At 40.4% G+C, this 17,855-nt stretch overlaps 1 protein-coding gene and 1 long non-coding RNA gene across 6 annotated transcripts in view; one reads left to right on the forward strand and one right to left on the reverse strand.

Annotated features, from left to right (window-relative positions):
* Nucleotides 1-17,855, forward strand: part of LOC110395615 — a 29,174-nt gene that overhangs the window by 7,345 nt on the left and 3,974 nt on the right. Inside the window, exons 3-4 of one of the 2 annotated variants that reach the window (XR_002436524.1) lie at nucleotides 7,091-7,278; nucleotides 8,194-8,322. This is a non-coding gene — a long non-coding RNA (uncharacterized LOC110395615). Of the gene's footprint in view, nucleotides 1-7,090; nucleotides 7,279-8,193; nucleotides 8,347-17,855 lie in introns of those variants that run through there. The other variant, XR_002436523.1, reaches the window with a different exon arrangement.
* Nucleotides 1-17,855, reverse strand: part of FAM110C (family with sequence similarity 110 member C) — a 67,410-nt gene that overhangs the window by 1,564 nt on the left and 47,991 nt on the right. Inside the window, exons 4-5 of one of the 4 annotated variants that reach the window (XR_002436520.1) lie at nucleotides 10,650-10,746; nucleotides 4,762-5,426 (exon numbers count right to left, since the gene is read on the reverse strand). The gene's annotated coding sequence lies outside the window, so the exon portion shown is untranslated. Of the gene's footprint in view, nucleotides 1-4,761; nucleotides 5,427-7,271; nucleotides 7,888-9,053; nucleotides 10,747-17,855 lie in introns of those variants that run through there. The other 3 variants (XR_002436518.1, XR_002436521.1, XR_002436519.1) reach the window with 3 other exon arrangements.

Here is a 17,855-nt window from a genome sequence, read left to right on the forward strand (position 1 = left end):
TAAATACTGCCCCAGGTAGCTGCCTAAATTGGTCTATCTTTGTCAAGACCAAATCTATGTTTGCAAGGTTTGCTTTGTTAACTTTTTTTTAATCACTGCAGATCTGAAGATGATGATATTCTAGATGGAATGGAAAAATGGAATCAACAAATTCTAGAACTATTAAAACTTACCTGAAGAACTCAGCTATGTGCTTAAAAATGTTGATTAGAAAACACCACGCCAATTATCTGCTACTCTGAAGCAGCAGTCTACATACTGTCAGACTTCCACAGTTTTGAAGACTTTACCATAGCCCTTATGTTGCCTAAAACTCAGTGTGATGCTTTCCTGGATTTCTTGTTGATACTCTAAAGGCTTTACTTAGTTGTGTCTTTCCAATGCATACTGATTAATTGTGGTCTTTGCTTTTTTTTCTAAAGAACTAATGATGACAAAATCTAAAGAAAAAAAGAGGATGGATGCTGTATTACTCAATGCCTGGTTGGAGTCACTTCCAAAATCAGGTGTACCTCTGTATAATGTAGTCTACTAGTCCAGCCAAAGGATTTTTGTAGGCCCATGGCCATATCTTCTCCATATGTTCTACAAGTACTGTTCTGCTGCTCCTGTATTATGTAAGAAAATGGCAGCAGCAGTGCCATGGCTGTAGGCATGGAGCTGGAGCCTCTGCCCTGGCAGTATTTTCTGCTTCACACCTTGGATTCTGTGATTGAAATGTAAGGTCTGCTTACAAATCAGTCCAATTTATGGAATGCTGAGGTGGTAACAACTTCCTTTGTTTCTTGTTTGTTTAGATACTTGGCTGTTTAAAGCTGCCCTTCAAATAAAAGAGGGGAAATGTTTACTTTCATGAGACAGCAGCACAAAAAGTGCTTGTAGTAAAATGAGAGCACGCCTACACCAGCCATCAACACTTACACAACCATTTTTCCACTTCTTAGACCTACGTCTTATACAAATGTGAACTGATCCTTTGATATCTTTTAAGCCCACCAGAAAATCTTGTGTGCCATGCAGGTCTTGTTCCAACACTTGTATTTTCATAAACCTTGTGGCAATGCAAATATACACGATCCCAATGATGAATTAAGCAGGAGAAGTGGGAGCCTTTTATAATATCTAGTTGTTACTTAACTACCCTTTTTCTTTCTATAGATCAGCAGGATAGAGTTAGACACATGGAATGGTAATAGATTAATAGCTGCAAAAAGTCAGGAGGGACTGGGTATATAGGTTACATACTGCTAAACAGCAAATATGTCTGTGGTTGTGGCTTTGGTTCTATTTACAGTGGAACAAATCTTCTGTGAATCATGGTTCCTTTGATCAACTTGTGTAAGGAAAGGAGATGCAAATTCCCAGAAGAGAACGATCCTTCTTATGGGATGCTTTCTGCCAGACAGATCAGATCTGAATGTCTGGGCTCTGTTTCCCTAAGCATGTATATGCAGTAGGCAAGGGCTAGCTTCACTGGAGTCACCCTCTAGACTTCACATGTAAACAGAAATGGCACCAGGGCTAAAAGCTAGCCCTCCTGGCTGATTTGCACCCTAACCCACAGCAGCTGCAGATCCTGCCCAAATAGAGTGAAGCCTTTTATTTTGAGTTTCACAGACAAGCTGGGGCTTGGTCTTTAATTGGATTTGTCAGGAAAGATGTAAGGCAGAGAGTATGTAAGATGCAAGTCTGACTTGTCATCACCATCTCAGACAGCATTTGGAAGGGAGGGACGGGAGAGGTTGCAAATCCTCAAGCAGCTGGAGCAAGGACAAACAACAATCCCTCCATTTCAGGGGGTGAGCTCAGGTGTATGCAGGTCACTTCTTACAGCTCAGACATAAAAGATGGGAAGTCTGTCCATTTTCTAATAACTGGTCTTAAACAAAAAACATACCATGGTTCATTTTCTTAACATGGCTGCCTTAGAATGGTGGGGTGCATCCTTCACTTTTGGCGTGGATCTTCATTTCTTTTCTTACATTTGTAGCTTTTTTCCCCAACAATAAGAGCAACAAGTGTTCTGCATTTCTCTATACACCTTCAAAACTTCTCAAAACACTTTTCAGAGTCACAGTAATTAACGGTAAGTTCTACTTTTATCAGTGGCCTCAGTGGCATAAATTGAGTTAATTATGGGACTCCTTTGCCTCAAAACTTTATACCTAAGCACTCACACTGGGATTCAGTTCAGGTCTTAAGACATCTGCATATAGGAATCTATCTGTAGATAAGCACAAAGTCTCTAAAGTTTACAGTATAGTCAGCAGAGGTCTAATTAATGCAGTCAGCAGAGCCCAAAGGATGGCTTGTCTAACCTCAAAATAGTTCAAGCAGAATTTTGTAAGAATTTTGTGAAAGTGCAATTATTTAGTGTTATTTTAAACATACTGTTTTGTCCTGGCTGAGCACTTGTTGTAGAGATGTGCAAATCTTATGTGAAACCTGCATCACGTCCACCAGTCCTGTGCAGGGATCTGGGATGCTGCAGGGTATTGCAAAGAACAGTCCCAGGGGCTGCCCAGTTTGGAGCGCTTGCTGGAGTCCACTGGACTTAGTGACTGTCCTAGAAGCCTTGCTGCAGACTGAACACTCATGTGTCTGTGTTTTATGACTTCTGCTCAACACTGTCAAGGAAAAAAATGTGTTAGGCTAATTCCTCTCTGTTGTTAGAGCAGGATTTTCTTTTTATTATTTTTACTACTTGTTTTCATTCTTAAGCAACTGGCTACTTTTGCACAACTTTGGCAGAATCAAGTAAGCTTATATACGAATAGATGTAGATGCTTTTTGTCCTGGCACACTGACTACTGAAGTCCCCCCAGCATGAAAAAAAACCCATGTAATTAGTTCTGTGCTTTTTGTAGAGCTAAAAGTACTTTAATAGTTTCTTGGCATAGACACGTGGTAGCTCGAGTATTTTTTTGTATTCTTTGGGATAATTACAGTCCTGGAAGATAAAAGTTTTTTGCTCTGTGCATTAATAGCTAAATTCTGGTGTTAAATACACAGAAACCAAAGGGAACTTATTTCTTTGAGTTGTGTGTGACACCAAAAATTAAACTGCAGTTCTGCTAGAATGTATCTCCTTTTACATTATGTCTCTCATGAACTGGCTTGCTAGAGAGAGAAGTCTGCAAATTTCTACTTTAGTTTGCAGGTCTATGCTACAAACAGATCATTGATTACGATCAAGGTTAAAAATATTCCCCAAAAGATATGTCAAGAAACGATTTCAGAGCATAGTTCTCATGCTGTAGGTATATTTGGCCTGCTTAGTTATAAAGATGTGATGAAACCAAAAGCTTTAGTATCAGTACCCTGAGCTGAAAGTTTCATGTTCCTAAGGGGATTCCAATTTGCCAGTAGGTAGCCAAGTTGTATTATGATATGAAATGGAAGTTGTGGAAGTGATATTTTAATATGAATAATATCAATTAAATACCCAAAATGCGTTGTTAGTGAATGGTTTAGAATGGATTAGAAGTTCATTTAATATGTTTTTTTAAAGGTAAATTCTTATGAACAATATTTTTTTATAACTGATAAAAAATTGTGATCAGATTTTTAGCACATAGTTAAAATATCACTTCCAATAGAAAACTTCAGACAACTTTAGTAGTCACAAATTTCTTACATGGTATAGTACTGGTTGAATTAAGTTAAATGAAGTGGTGACATGGCAGCTGAGAGGCTATGAAATTTATTGGCTTTGATAAGGAAGAAGACGTGTTTGTTTGATTTTATTACAGGGAATTCGAACAAAGGACAAAAGTAATAACTGGAAAGGAGCAAAATGTGGGATTAGAGGCCAAAGATTTGGAATGATTTATCTGACAGCACTTCCCAAGACACATAACTAATGTCAGCTCCTGAAATTCTGGGTTCGTTACAGTGTGTTGCTCACGCTGGACCTGCTGGGATTTTTCCTGTTTCTGGGCAGTATTTATTGAGAAGTCTGCAGTTCAGTGCAGAGTTCAAATGCACTCTGTGAACCAGAAAACTCACTTTTATCCCTCATGAAATACTTCTACATATGAACAGTCGTTTAAACAATGTTCCAGCAAACTGTGTTGGCTTAAGCACATTATATCAATCAGTAGGATTTCTCACAAAAAATGAGACCAAAGAATTGCATGTTTGGTGGTCCACAGGTTGTTCAGAACCTCATGAGTTGGATTTTAATTGAGTGGCCTTTCTTAGTGTTGTAGATTAGAAGACAAAATAATTTCTCTTACATCTTTTGCTTGACCTATAGTATCTACTAACTTGCCCACACTAGAAGATGGCTGAGCATAGAGCATACTGACCTTTTACAGACATTTTGAAAAACAGACTTGAAAAAGAATCTTGCCTTGCTGGCAGGAAGGCAAAACTTGGTGACACAGAAAGCGGTGTTATTCATTTTCTGAACCAGTGATCCTTTTAAATCCTTTGTGAACCACTGGGGCTTGATTTTCTTCTATTTTGACGTTCAGTATTATTGATGTCAATAGTTTCTCAGGTTAATACTACAGAAAGTGGGTGAAAAATTGTTCTGTTGTCACTCTAAAAATGAGAGTTTTCTTTGTCTTCAATAAAAGCACAAGTCTGTAAAGGGAACTGAAGAGTGGTGGTTTCAACAAAGTGGTAAGAAAATCATTTAGGGTCAGAATTGACCTCTACAGTGCACAGTGAATAGCACCTCTTTAAGTCTCAGACTTTGTAGCAAGAGCAATTATGGTGGAAGCTGACATTCAAGGAGGAGAATAAACACTTAACTACTTGTTTACAGCTTTATTTTGTATAGGTTTGGTTAACAGAGTGGAAAACTCACAAAGCAGAAAGTCTCTTATTGTACTTGTTCTTGATGGAGATGGCTAACCTTGTGTTTCTGAAGGATTCTGGTGGAAGCCAATACAGGCAATATGAAGATATAACTGGATGTCATTACAGGGCACCAGGACCTGCTAGTGCTCTGTTCTGGACCTATTCCATGTGCTCCTTTCCATGTGTTCTTCTCCATGTCTGTGAACAGAAGAATTGCAGGAGGCACAAACCACTGAACTCCTCCTTCCCTGGCTGCAGTCTGGTGTGTGGATAGACTTCCCATTCGTCTCTGGGTGATATCTCTGTTCCTCACAAGCACTGTCAGGATGTGCACCCAGTTAATGATCTCCTTATTCTCAAACATGTTGTGAACTCAACATGTGGATTTTGTCACCTTGTATTCAACAAGGGATATGCAGGAAATATGAAGCAGAGATGGATTTAATCTTAAAAGGTGACTGGTTCCCTCTCCATGGAGTTATGGCTCACACAGCCAAGCTGCTGAACTGCTGTCTTTGACTATTTTTGCCATAAGCTCCTGAAGGGACAGCTGCTGCTTCCTACCACTCTGCTCAGTGTCACTGAGCTGTGCTCCACCTTCCAACAAAGCCATCTGTCTGCAGAAAAAAAAAAAAAACATTATTCCTAGGAAATGGATCTGCTAGCATGGCTCCAGGAGCTTCCGACTGCAGGAAAGAGGCTGATCTAAGAGCAGCCATTACTCAGAAAGTGAATTTCTGGCTGCTGCCCAGGCAAGAGTTAGATGCTGAAGGCCTCTCAAGGAGGCCTATAAGGTGGAGGGTTCCTCTTGTTGAAAGGTAGCTGTTGAGAGATGTGGTGGGACTAAGAAATGCTTCTGAGGTATTTCTGAGCTGTGGTTCCTCTTCTCAGGACAGTGGACTAACTTCCATTTGGGGGAGATGCTGCTGGGAAATGGAGCTAAGCAGGAGAGAGTGAGGAAGTATATCCTCCAACCTTGTGATGAAGGTGGAGTACAGGCAAGATCACAGTCAGGACATCAGAGATAAAGCAAGAATCAGAAAATTCGTGACTGGTGCTCATCCAGAGTCCTTGCAGGAGCAAAGCTGCAATTGTCTCCCAGGTTTTGTGCATGTGTGTGGACCATTGCTTGGCACTGAAAAAGTGTGCATAGCTCTGGGGAGCTGCGTGCACCTCTCAGGCTTTAGACACCAGGCAGTACTTAAAGCAGACACACTGAGTTGTGCTTTTAGACACTGGGACATCAGACTCAAATTCTGCAGTGTTTTCTTTCTTTCCAGCTGAACTTTTCATTTGTGTCCCAGAACAGAACACTGTGTAGCTTTCACCGTTCTAATGTGATCTTTCCTGATGTTTTCCACCACATTTCTAGTATTTTTTTATTCCAAAACATGAGAAGCGGATTACTCATAAAATATTCCCTTCTTCTCCCTTTCAGTTTTCACTGGAACAATAAAAAGCCTGCCACAGCTTGTGTGCTTGAGTCCTCATTATTTCTGCTCTGTTTTCAACAGCAACTTTTATCAGGGAGTATAAAACCTCCAGATCCAGGTTGAATGCCAAAGAAAACAACTGAAGTTCAAAAAAATCCCTTAATAATTTCAACCAACCACTAGAGGAGGAATTTTATAATTAAACATTCTGTATTTCCTTACATGATGTTCCACTTCAAGCTGGGAGGATTTTTCTACTGATTCCATGATGGGAAAATATGGTTGCACAACTGACAGGTTTTTATTGGAATAACTTCATCATATTGTTATCTCTCTGATTAATGGAATAAATATTTCCATGTATCCTTTTTCTGGGCAACCTTCAAATTCACATTTTCTTCTTTAAATTATAGCAGCTTTTAGACTAAATGCTTTGGCAGAAGAAACTAATTCTGTCCCAAGTTTGTGGGTTAGCATTTGGGAAACCTTAGCACACAACAAATCAATGTAATTTTATCAGGATTCTGTGCCATGCATCTTGTGAGCTTATATGCGGAGAGTGGAGAACAGAAAGAAGGGAATTGTTGTCTTGGTAGAATCTCCTATGAATTCTCTGTGATACTTTAAAAAGGAATGCTCTTGCTCCACTTTTTGTTTACATAGCTGTCCTTTCCACAAAACCCATGGGACTCATTAAGGAGGAAATTCCCTATGTCCACAATCCCATCCCTGTGTTTCAGGGACATAGTTGTGTTTTCCCTAAAAAGAGTTAAATTAGAGCTGAAATTTATCCAGTATAAGTTCAGCAAAGGATCTTTTGAAATCATGTTCAGAGAATCTCTCTTCAGTTCCAGGAGGATATTGGAGCTCTTCATGGCTGATATGGAGATATGGTCCAACAACATGCAGCTAACTTCAGGGACACACACTCAGGTGTCTCCCATACAACTGCTCCTTGTCTTCTAGGCTGTTATTCCTCCTGCTCCACTTGATGATGGAACTGCATTTAAAAATGGGAGCACCTGCGTACTCCTTTGTGAGTGTTACATGCTAATTCTTTCTTATGCCCTAGACTAATAGGTTTTGCCTACAAAAGTTAGACCGACTTTAAGAGATAACTCCATCCCCCATTTTCTGAGCCTTTTCTGATAGTAATGCTTACTGCAAGAGGTGTCAAAAGTCGTCTTGGGAATACTGTGGGCTCTGCAAGCCTTAAGACTCAAACAGAAAAAAGGAGAAAATCTCTACTTCTCTATTAATTTGTATTTGCACATATAATGACAGACAGTAATCACTGCTGTGAAGAAAGTACACGAAATAGTAACAGGAAAGATCCAATATATTATTATAGCATATAAAAGAACGACTGAGCACAAGATTAAATGGTAAATTTAAATACAACTTCTATATACTGTAGTTTTGTCCTCTCGTCTCTCTCCTTTTTATTAGGAGCTTGGTTTATTAGCCTAATTCTAAAACTCTTATTAAAATGTTGTTGTGAAGTGATATACCCTTTTTCATTATATTGAATTTTAAGTCTTGTAGCCTAGCCATGCAGAAATCTCTGCTGAATCAGCATAAGCACAAGTGCAGTGCAGAGGGTCTGCGCATACTCACACACATCTTCAAACAGAATACTGTAATCCTAGAAGCAAAAATACACAGCTATATTACTTATTTGTTCAACTGACAAATTCAGGTAGTTAGTCTATGAGGAATAATGTATTATGCTTCCCTGGTGTTTTGTTCCCTCTTTCTTTTTTCAGTCTAAAATTGGTAAATCCACTCTGTTTGACAGCACAGCTTCTAGAAACTTCAAAAGGAACACAGCAAAACTAAGTGTTTCTTTCGAATGTACTCTAGTCTAAAATAATTCATGGCAGTCTTACTATGGGAGGAGTAATTATTGATCAACTTCTATCAACTTTTTTTTCTTCTTTCTCTTTTTAAGTGTTGAAGTACTGTAACCGGCTGCCGTTTCAGAGGGCTTTGTGAAGTTGAAGTATTCACTACAGCTAAGCCACTGCAAAGCTAATGAGAGTGCTGACCTTGAAGATAGGAAGGTTACCGGCCTCCCAAGGTGAATAAAGCACACTGAAAGATGTTTACTTTCGGCACTTCTTAAGCTTAATTACTGGTACAAGTAGCAAAAGGAAAAGACACATTCTTTGGCTATTGATATACAAATGAGACTTTCAAAGCACATCTGTATTGCTGCCTTGGTCACTGAAGATGTGGGCATTGAGAAATTCCATCACTTTTCATAAAATCTAACTCTGGTCCTCCTTCGACCAGTCCTTTATCTTGGGATCAGTCATTGGAGAGATCAGAAATCCTGCCTTGGAAAAGAAACTGAAAATTCCCTTCTGTGCCTGCCATACTCTGAATCAAACACTATTCAAACTTGAATGTGTTTATATGTAATCCTTTTAGACATTAGTTGCCTAAATGGGATTAGAACATTTTGAGTTCTGCAGGGTTTGCTAAAGTGTTTATTTGTCTTGGTAATGATGGATATGGTGCTCAGGGACATGATTTAGCAGTGGGTTGTTAGAGTTACGGTAGTATGGTTAGGTTGAGGTTGGACTTGATGATCTTGAAGGTCTTTCCCAACCTGAGCAATTCTATGACTCTATGATTCTAATGTAAATTTGATATTTCTCCCTGTCTGTTTCTCTTTTGCAGCAGTAAGTAGAAAAGGCATTATATCTTTTCCTCTCTCTTTTATTCCCTTTGATATGTACTCCAGCCTTTTTGTTCCCTGTTATTATACTTTGAGTCGAAATGACAAAAACCTCCAGTAATACTCACTTGGCCTAGTATTTCATTTTTCAGTGTTCTTTCAAATCTTGACCTCCTGGCTGAGATTACCAACTGGACTGTTAAGGAATGTATCTGTTCAGGCTGTAAATACATAGATAGCAAGAACTATGCACAGTTTTTCAATTCATAAAGAGGACTAAATATTCTCAACATGATAGTGACCAGTTGCCACCTGTAATTTTTCTAAAGATGTTGAATTAAAAACCTCAGTATTATATTTGAATGCAATAAGCATTTTCTGGACGCTGTTTTGAAGAACACGCAGGATGGTGAAGACTTCCCACTCATTACCAGCATCCTATGAAGCTTTTCTGACACATCAATTTGGCTCTTCAGTCCTAATAGATGTCTCCCACCCTGCTGTTCCCTTTTAGTTCTACAGTACTTTTGGAATAAAGCCGGCAAGAATTTGGTGGTAAAAAGACCCAAAGCCTAGAGCTGTTGTCCACAGCAATGTGCAGAAAGTGTAGAATGAAAGTGTGTTTATTAACAACATGTAAGTGGCTTTCTTACAAAGCCTACAGACAGTCTTTTATTCCTTTTTTGATATCAAGAAAGGAGAAAGAGTGTCCCATAATGATTCTTCTCTTAACTGTGTGCGTCCCTCTACCTTGTGCCTCATGCTCATTTGGGTGCAGCTCATTCTGCATGACCGCTTCAGGATCCTGTGGGTCATCTCAATTGCTATTGCAGTCTGTTTTGTGCTGCTGCCCACCACACATTGTCAGATGCAAGAGATGTGCCTAAACCAGGCTGAGAGGACCTGTTCTGCTGGTAGTCCTCATAGTAAGTTGAGAGATAGAAGATCTTGGAGGTAACCTCAAAAGATTGCCTATTCTGATTGCCTGCCCCAAGGCATCATTAGACTTAGCAATAGCTTTTTTTGCTTTTCAAAGGTTCCCAGGCATGGATAGTCAATGTCTGTGGGCAATCCAACCAGTGCTTCACTATACCTGTCATTAATGAGTTCTCCCTAATGCCTAAATTGATTTTTTCTCCCTGACATTTAAGTACATCACAGTGGGATTAATCTTGCTTGATAGAAGTCCCAACAAAAATGATAACTCTTTCCCCCTGGGAAAAGTTACATATGAATGTTCAATGCATTTTGAAAGCCTGCCTGTGCATTCTACATTTCTAGAGTGCTTTAAAGTATGTGCAAAAACTGAAGTGATGTTTCTCATTTCATGTTTAAAGTGTTTTGTATCTTTCAAGGATATATGGCAGCACACAAGGCCTCATGCACTGAGAACCAGTATCATCCCTCAGGTCAATGAGATGGTTGGATCAAGGTCTCCAGAGTCTTGTGGTGCATGTCAGGCTGGGTGGTTCCAGGAATCTCTTGCAATGTTTATCAGTGAGGGAACTGGAAAAGCTGCCTACGCACCATGGTCTTTCCCTTGGAAGAAAATTGTCTGGGGGTCAAGATTAAAACACAGGATGTTTTTCTTTAGAGATGGGATATGGAAATTACTTGGAAAGAGGTGCAGATGTGGTCAAACTGTTCACATTTCCCTCTAAATTCCTTGCTAGAAAAGGAACCAGAGAAGCAGAGAATACACAGAACCACAGAGTGATGCTAACCTCTGCGCAGATGTGGTAACTTCTGTTAGCCAATAACTTCTGTCAGCTTCTAGTCAGCGTGTCCATCAATGTAGTTATTTATCTTCTGGGCTTGTAGCTACGATTACAAGGATAAAAGGATAAAATATATGAGAAGTAGAATATATCTCATCTTCTAAAAATTGCATTTTGTTTTGCTTATTATCTCACATCTGAACAGCATTCTGAAGACAAGTAAGAATAAAAATCTTTGGAGATAAAACAGATTGTCGTTGCTTATATACGGCTTATATTTGTTTCAACAGCAAGTGATACACATAGTTTTCCTAAAACAATGTTTCATGGTGAACGGGATTTTGCCCCTACTTAACAGCAGAATATTGTTGCCTAGACCGCAAAAACAGAGCAAAACTCTACAGATATGCACCGTGCTGTGAGCTTTTATTGTCTGACTGTGTCTAACGGTTGAACTGCCAAAACGAGCAGTGGGACTCGAATGAATTATGAACAGATGAAGAACTCTCACTTTCCTGTGCGATAATCCTGAGTTCTCTTATCTATAAATAATGATCCCAGGATTTGCAGGTGAGAAGCAAAATGTTATGTGAACAAATGGTAGGAAGCTTTTACAACTTTGTTGAAATGATCTTTCAAAAATCAAACAGCAGATACCTAATCTAAACAGGATGGGCACTCTGTAAGATAAATGTCCTTATGGAACATATGCTGGAGCTAGATGATGTTTAAGGTCTTTTCCAGCCCAAACCATTCTATGATTCTAACACGCTTTACATACTGAAACTTGATATATATCGCTGTATCTGCTTGTGTGTAACATTACAGAGTTTTGTATTCATTAAATTGAAACAACTTACATTCTAAATTAGCAGAAATACCCTGAGATACACTAGAAATTTTTTCATTAGTGGCATGAAATTTGCCAGTACCTCCTCTTTGGTTTGTCTTACATACAGTGGCATTGTCCATCATATGGGTATTGTGATTTTTTTTGTCATAAGCTACCACTTACAATACTTCTGGAAATATAAATATTTCTTACAACAGTGGAAGTCCAGTTAAATTTGATCCCCACCTGCACACATATTTTTACTTACTCCAGTTATACAGTTTCTAAGTGAATTGTGCTGACTTCTGTGAACACAAGAACATGTAGCTGTTCTGTAGGATATTACTGTATTAATTTAGAACTAGATCAGGTGTTTGTCCAGTTGTGAAGGAGCACTGGTGGATTTTCTTTGAAAAATTATATTATTTTTAAGGACACTTCAATGAGATCTTAAAAATTAGGACAACTTGAGAATATGATTGCTACTCACAGTCATCTCTTTTTAGGCAAAAGGAAGAAGTTCAATTTTGAATAACAGATAGCTCAACTGTTTTCACATTTAGCAGCTTATTCACGTAAGCGATGCCATTGAAATAAATAGGCTTCCTCACCTTAGTTTTGTTTCACTGCAGTAATTTTGTCCAAATAAGGAATGGTGTTCTCATTTAAAACTGCGTATACTAAGTAGCTAATGCTAATTCTTCCTTAGGTGGATTTATACCAGCATAGCTCTTTCCACAAGAGATTTGCACTCCTAAATTGGGCAGGTGTCTTCATACAAACTGGGACTAATAAAGTGCACACATTTGCTCATTTTCCATATTTGATGAGCAGAAGTTGGGGACTAAATGTATACTTCAAGCTGAATATGATGTGGAAGGAGAAGAATGGCAGTGAAAGGAAAGGAATGACAGACAAGAAGGGGGGTAAAGACAGGAGGACTTTAAGAAGTTCAGCTTCTCCAAAAGTTTTGAAGTGTTCTGGCCGCTTCCCATCATTACTTGGAATAATCTATCAACTGAGACACATTTTGATCTCCACATCCATATGAAAAAAGCGAAAAATACCTCAGGTACTTGCTTTGCCCAAGTTACCATTGTTTCTTTTAGGCTCTTTAATTTTTCCTTTCTTTCTTTCAGTTCTTGCTTAATCTTTTAAATCTAATCTATCCCACTTTGTTATCCAGTTTGATCTACAGGAAGCGCCTGCTGCTGTGGTGCCCCAGTGTGGGATACAGCAAAAAAACATATCTTTTTAATGGAAAAGATATGCCCTACCATATCTGAATGCTGATGAGCTATTTAAAACAGAATAACCCAGGTATACTGCAATATGAGTTACTTTTTATCTCTTTACATGCATGTGCTGCCTTCACCCATGGGCTGGGAGGTCTGAAAAAGGCCAGTCCTTGTGAGCCTTTTAACTATTACGCATATGATTAGGAATAAGCTGAATGCAATGATGTCTCCCCCAGCCTTCTCTTTTCCAGGCTGAACAAGCCCAGTTCCTTCAGCCTATCTTCATAGGAGAGGTGCTCCAGCCCTTGGATCATCTTCGTGGCCCTCCTCTGGACCCTCTCCAGCAGTTCCATGTCTTCCCTGTGTTGGGGGCCCCAAACTTGGACACAGTACTCCAGCTGGGGCCTCATGAGGGCAGAATAGAGGGGGACAGTCACCTCCCTGTCACTGCTGGCCACCTTTCTTTGGATGGAACCCAGGATACTGCTGGCCTTCTGGGCTGCAAGAACACACTGCTGGCTCATGTTCAGTTTCTCATCAACCAGAACCCCACAGTCCTTCCTAGCAGGGCTACTCTCAAGGAGTTCTTCTCCCAGAAGTTTGAATCAATTATTGTCTGTAGACAAGTGTTGCAGCCCACATCCATTTCAGCTTTTGACACTGTGAACAGCTTCCTCCGACTATATGAGTGGCCTCTCTGAAATGCCTTACTTGATTGAGAAGTCACCTTGGCTTATAAAATAAGTTCATTATTCTCTATGTTTGCTACTAAACTGAAGACAGGTGAAGCAGTAAGATTAAAGAACTGAGCACAACATATTAGAAATAGCTGGTTAATTATAATCAGCTACCGATCTACATGAAGATATTCCCTAGATGACTACATATGAAAATGTGCAGTGCTTTCAATGCATACCCAGACAAGTGGTGTCTTCAAAGGGAAAATAAGCACTTTTATGAGGCATGATTGTAGAGGGGACTTGAAGGAAGTAAAAATAATAAAAAAGACCAAATTAATAAAGGATGTGTATAAAGCATTTGCTCATTATACACCCAAAAATGAGGCTTTGAGAGAGATCTGAAATACAGATCTTGCTTGAGCTGCCAAATTTCCATTGGCTACAAGATCTCAGAATCTGCAAAATTGGTACCTCTATTTCAGAGTTTATACTCATGAGATGTTTCAGTTCCAGCCTAGTAAAAGAAAAAAGACAGCTGCCATGATCTCTGCTTTGATGTCTGCAAAAAAGCAGAGTGGTCAAGGATTTCTGAAAGGAGATTAGTAAAATCACATACACTCAAGTGATGTCTTTGCCAGGCTGTCTTTACTATGCAGGACAAATTTGCTTTGCAAAAATGTGGAATATAGATTACTAGATTAATGAATTAAAAGAACAGAGCTTGCTGTCTGTCTTCTGCTCATTTTCTGTCTCATGGGAAGAATAAATTATATTCTATCTACTCACTAGAATAAATAAAATTTTGAAGAGTGTGCAAGTACAGTAGCGTACAGTTACTTATCAGTTTGTTATTTTGCTGAGCTTTCCTTATCACAAAGCCAACATCAGACTCTGCACCTTGTTATTAAGAAGAAATAAATGTCCCACCCAAGCCATAATTTTTGTTACCTTCCCCTCTGATTTGGAGTTGGCCCAAAATGGAACTTATGAATGATTTCTCTATTTTTCCCAATTCTTACTTAATTAGAAAACAGTTTTACATTGTTTTCAGGTCCTGACTCAGTTTCATAGCAGCTGTGAATATAAATACATATATTTCTGGGAAATCTATGGGAGGGGAGCATCTCACAGGAAAGGGGGTTGGTGCCGAGGCAAAAGAAGCTTTGCTCCCCTCACACATGGGCCTCCAAAGCAGATGAAATCCTCTAGGAGGGAGGTCATGTTTTACTGGAAGGTGCTGCTGGAAACAAGACTGTATGTCTATTAGTTTCCCTGCTAAATCAGTGTTGTGAAGAGTGCTTGCAATTTTGTTGTTGCTGTTGTTGAGAATAAATGGTATGACATACAAGCACCTTTCTTCTTAATCAATCTGTCTGTTCAGTAGAAACAATCCATAGGACTCCAAACCCTAGTTCATAGTCCAGTTACAATCTCCTTATATAATTTCAGCGCATATTCGCATAAAATATTTCTCCTCTGAGGTGGTCCTTCTGCAAAACTCCTATTCCTGTAAGGTTAGATTATCCTTCTAAACTACAGAGCCATCAGCTAAGAAGCTTTACAGCACAGCCTTGTAAATCATATCTTGCAAAGGCACTTCCATAGAGGAGCTGAGCCACCCTGGAAAGCAGGCTGCTCTTTTTTACTGGCTACATATGTTTGCAGCAACTTAAATCAGGCATACAGAAATATTAGCAGTGGGATTTTCTAAAGATTGATTGCTGCTTTACTACTAGAGCATGCTCCAAATGCTTGTATCATGCCAGAAAGGGTATAATAGTAATACCTCACTAGAAAAAATGGACAGAACTGCCTTTGTGGTGAGACACAGCAGCAGGCTGCCCAGAGAGATGGGGGAGTCACTGTCCCTGGAGGTTTTCAAGCAAAGAAGAGATCTGGCACTTAGTGACATGGATTAGTGGGCATGGTGGTGATGGGTTGATGGTTGGACTAGATGATTTTAGGATCTTTTCCAACATTAATGACTCTATGATCCTTTGATAATGAAATGGCTCAACTGCAGGACAGGGCTGATGCAGCAGTAGTGTGCAGGTAGATGCTAAGAAAATCAGGGGTTCAAGCTGTTGCAGTGGGAGATTTTCAGCTAGGAAGATGAACTCTGGGTTTGGATAGCACATGTGGCCACTCCACAGCCCTGAAGGTCAAGTTCGGGGAGCAGGCTTGGGCAGCTGGGTGATGATGAGTATATATGGCTGAGAGCGGGGCAGGCAACACTGTGTGTATTGCTGGCAGCCTTTGAATGACAGAGCAGCTAAGTTTCCAGCTGAAGGATGATAGGCTCCAAGGAGATGATATCCTTTGCCTTTCAAAGGTAGTGCTCTGCTTTGGAGCTTCCAACTCTGTGCTGGCTTGGTTGCATGGCAAACATAATCTCTCTGTGTCATGGGCTTCTGGCTCTGCTCTGCTGCTGGGGATGGAGTATCTGATCTCTGCTCCTAACGTCTGCATTGTTGCTGCCTTCAGACTTGGTCCTCTGTTTAGCAGAATGAGGCAGCCTGAAGGATTAGAAAACATTAGGCCTGAAGATCTTAGAATGATCCTCTTTGTCTGTGAATGGGACAAAATCTGCCAAGCAGGGTACAGCTGCGTCAGTTTGGGCCTGCAACAAAGCACAGCAGCATAGGTTTGGGGTTCTACATGGGTTCTGGCCCTCAGATGGACTGATGGCAGCACTACAAAATGCTGAGAACCCTGAGGTGCTAGTAGCAGCAGTCCTGGCCTTTCTGAGCTCCGAACTAATTGCTGCGACATGCCGCTGCGAGAAGGAGAACGGTGTGATCCCCTCATTTAAGTAATTGCAGTCTGACGTGATTAAACCTCAGTCAGTGAGCTGTTCTAACTTGCTCCAGCTCATGTTCTTGGGTGTTCAAAAAGGAACAACTGAGCCGTGGTTATATTTGGACAATAAAGAGATTGCTTATTCACAAAAGAGTATTCAAGTGTCAGTAGCTAAGGACTTGTTTGAGAGGTGGTATTCTGATTTCAATGAAAGTTTTTTTCCACTGAAAGATCTGATTTGGAGTAGTGACAATTCAGTGGTAGAACAGTTGCCTTGTGTTTGTACTGCACTGGCAGCTACCAGCCCCAGAGAGTCCCACTGCACTGACTCCCTCACTGTCACTCCTCTGCCTAAGTGCCTGCAGAAATTAAACCTCTGATGGGGAAGGAGCTTTGCAATTGCTTCCAGAAAGTTATGGCTGGCCCTTTCTGAAGAGCAGACTTGGAAGCAGACAGCTAAGCTAGGCTCTTCCGTGGCTGTGTTACAGCTGAGACCACAGAGGCCTCCTTCCGCTTTTGGAGATCATGCCCTCTCCTCCCTGGCGCCAATGTGAGATCTGTTATTAGTTTTGTTTAGTCACAGGACTGGCATGGTACCATGTGACCTCGGTCTTCCATCTGCTAAAGGGTTCATCCCATTTAGAGCAGGGAACAGCATTCACAGTTACAGAGTTGGCAGTGAGAAACAGAGACTAAGGTTTTAATGATAAATAAAACAAGGCCAGGGCACAGGTTCCAGCACCGGCACAAGGCTGCCCAAACTTGCTGTTTGCATAATTCATGGCATGGCTTTGGCATGCACCAACTAGCACTCCCCCAGGGAATGCCCAAGCACAGTCTGAAGGACAGCATCTGCCAGGAACTGTTCCTGAAAACAGTACAAGTGAAGGGTGCAGGGTGTGCCCTGCCACTTAGCCTCAGGGCCCATCTAACTCACTGATGCTGGAGATGCCAAACATAAGATCCATTTTCCCCATACAGCCTGAGAAGTAAGAGCATTGGTAGGATTCCTTAGCCTTGATATTCTAACAACATAGCTGCCCAAGAGCTTTTGTAGCTTCAGATTTTAGGGGTTTCTCTTGTAACAAATGCTTAGGCTACGTGTTCTTTTACTCTGGAACTGGGTGATGCCTTTTCTTCTAGCAGTTTTGTAGAAAGCCAACACCCTTTCTAAGGAACTGCTGCCGTGCTTTGTGTGCTGCAGGAACAGAACTTCCTGGGTAAAGCAATAATGGCTACAGAAGGGTACCTCAAAAGGACCTTCCTTGCAGTCAGATTCAGTCTGTAGCTTTGCCATAAATTACACAGCAACAAAAGCTATATGGCACTGTTTTATCCTTTGGAAAGAAAATACCTCTTAGGCTGGCTGGATTATCTTTAACGCCTTTGAAATTTAGCAGAATGGTTTTTTGTGTGCCTTGGGAATCCACAGTGAGGGATGAGCACAGCTAATGAGCTGCTTTCAAGCAGCCCATACTTAGCTAAAGCCCCTTCATGAATCAATCCCTTTAGTAACCACCAACACCAGCCGAAGAACAAGGTCAAAAAAACCAAAAGCCCGCAGCCTGACTTTGCGCTGTGTACAAATTAGAGAACTGATTCTTGTGTTTGATCTTTTAAGCAAAAGGGTAAACTGTGGTTTTAGACTTTCTTTTGCCCCTTG

This window comes from Numida meleagris, chromosome 3 (genome assembly GCF_002078875.1).
Source record: "Numida meleagris isolate 19003 breed g44 Domestic line chromosome 3, NumMel1.0, whole genome shotgun sequence".
In the NCBI taxonomy this organism is placed as follows: Eukaryota; Metazoa; Chordata; class Aves; order Galliformes; family Numididae; genus Numida; species Numida meleagris.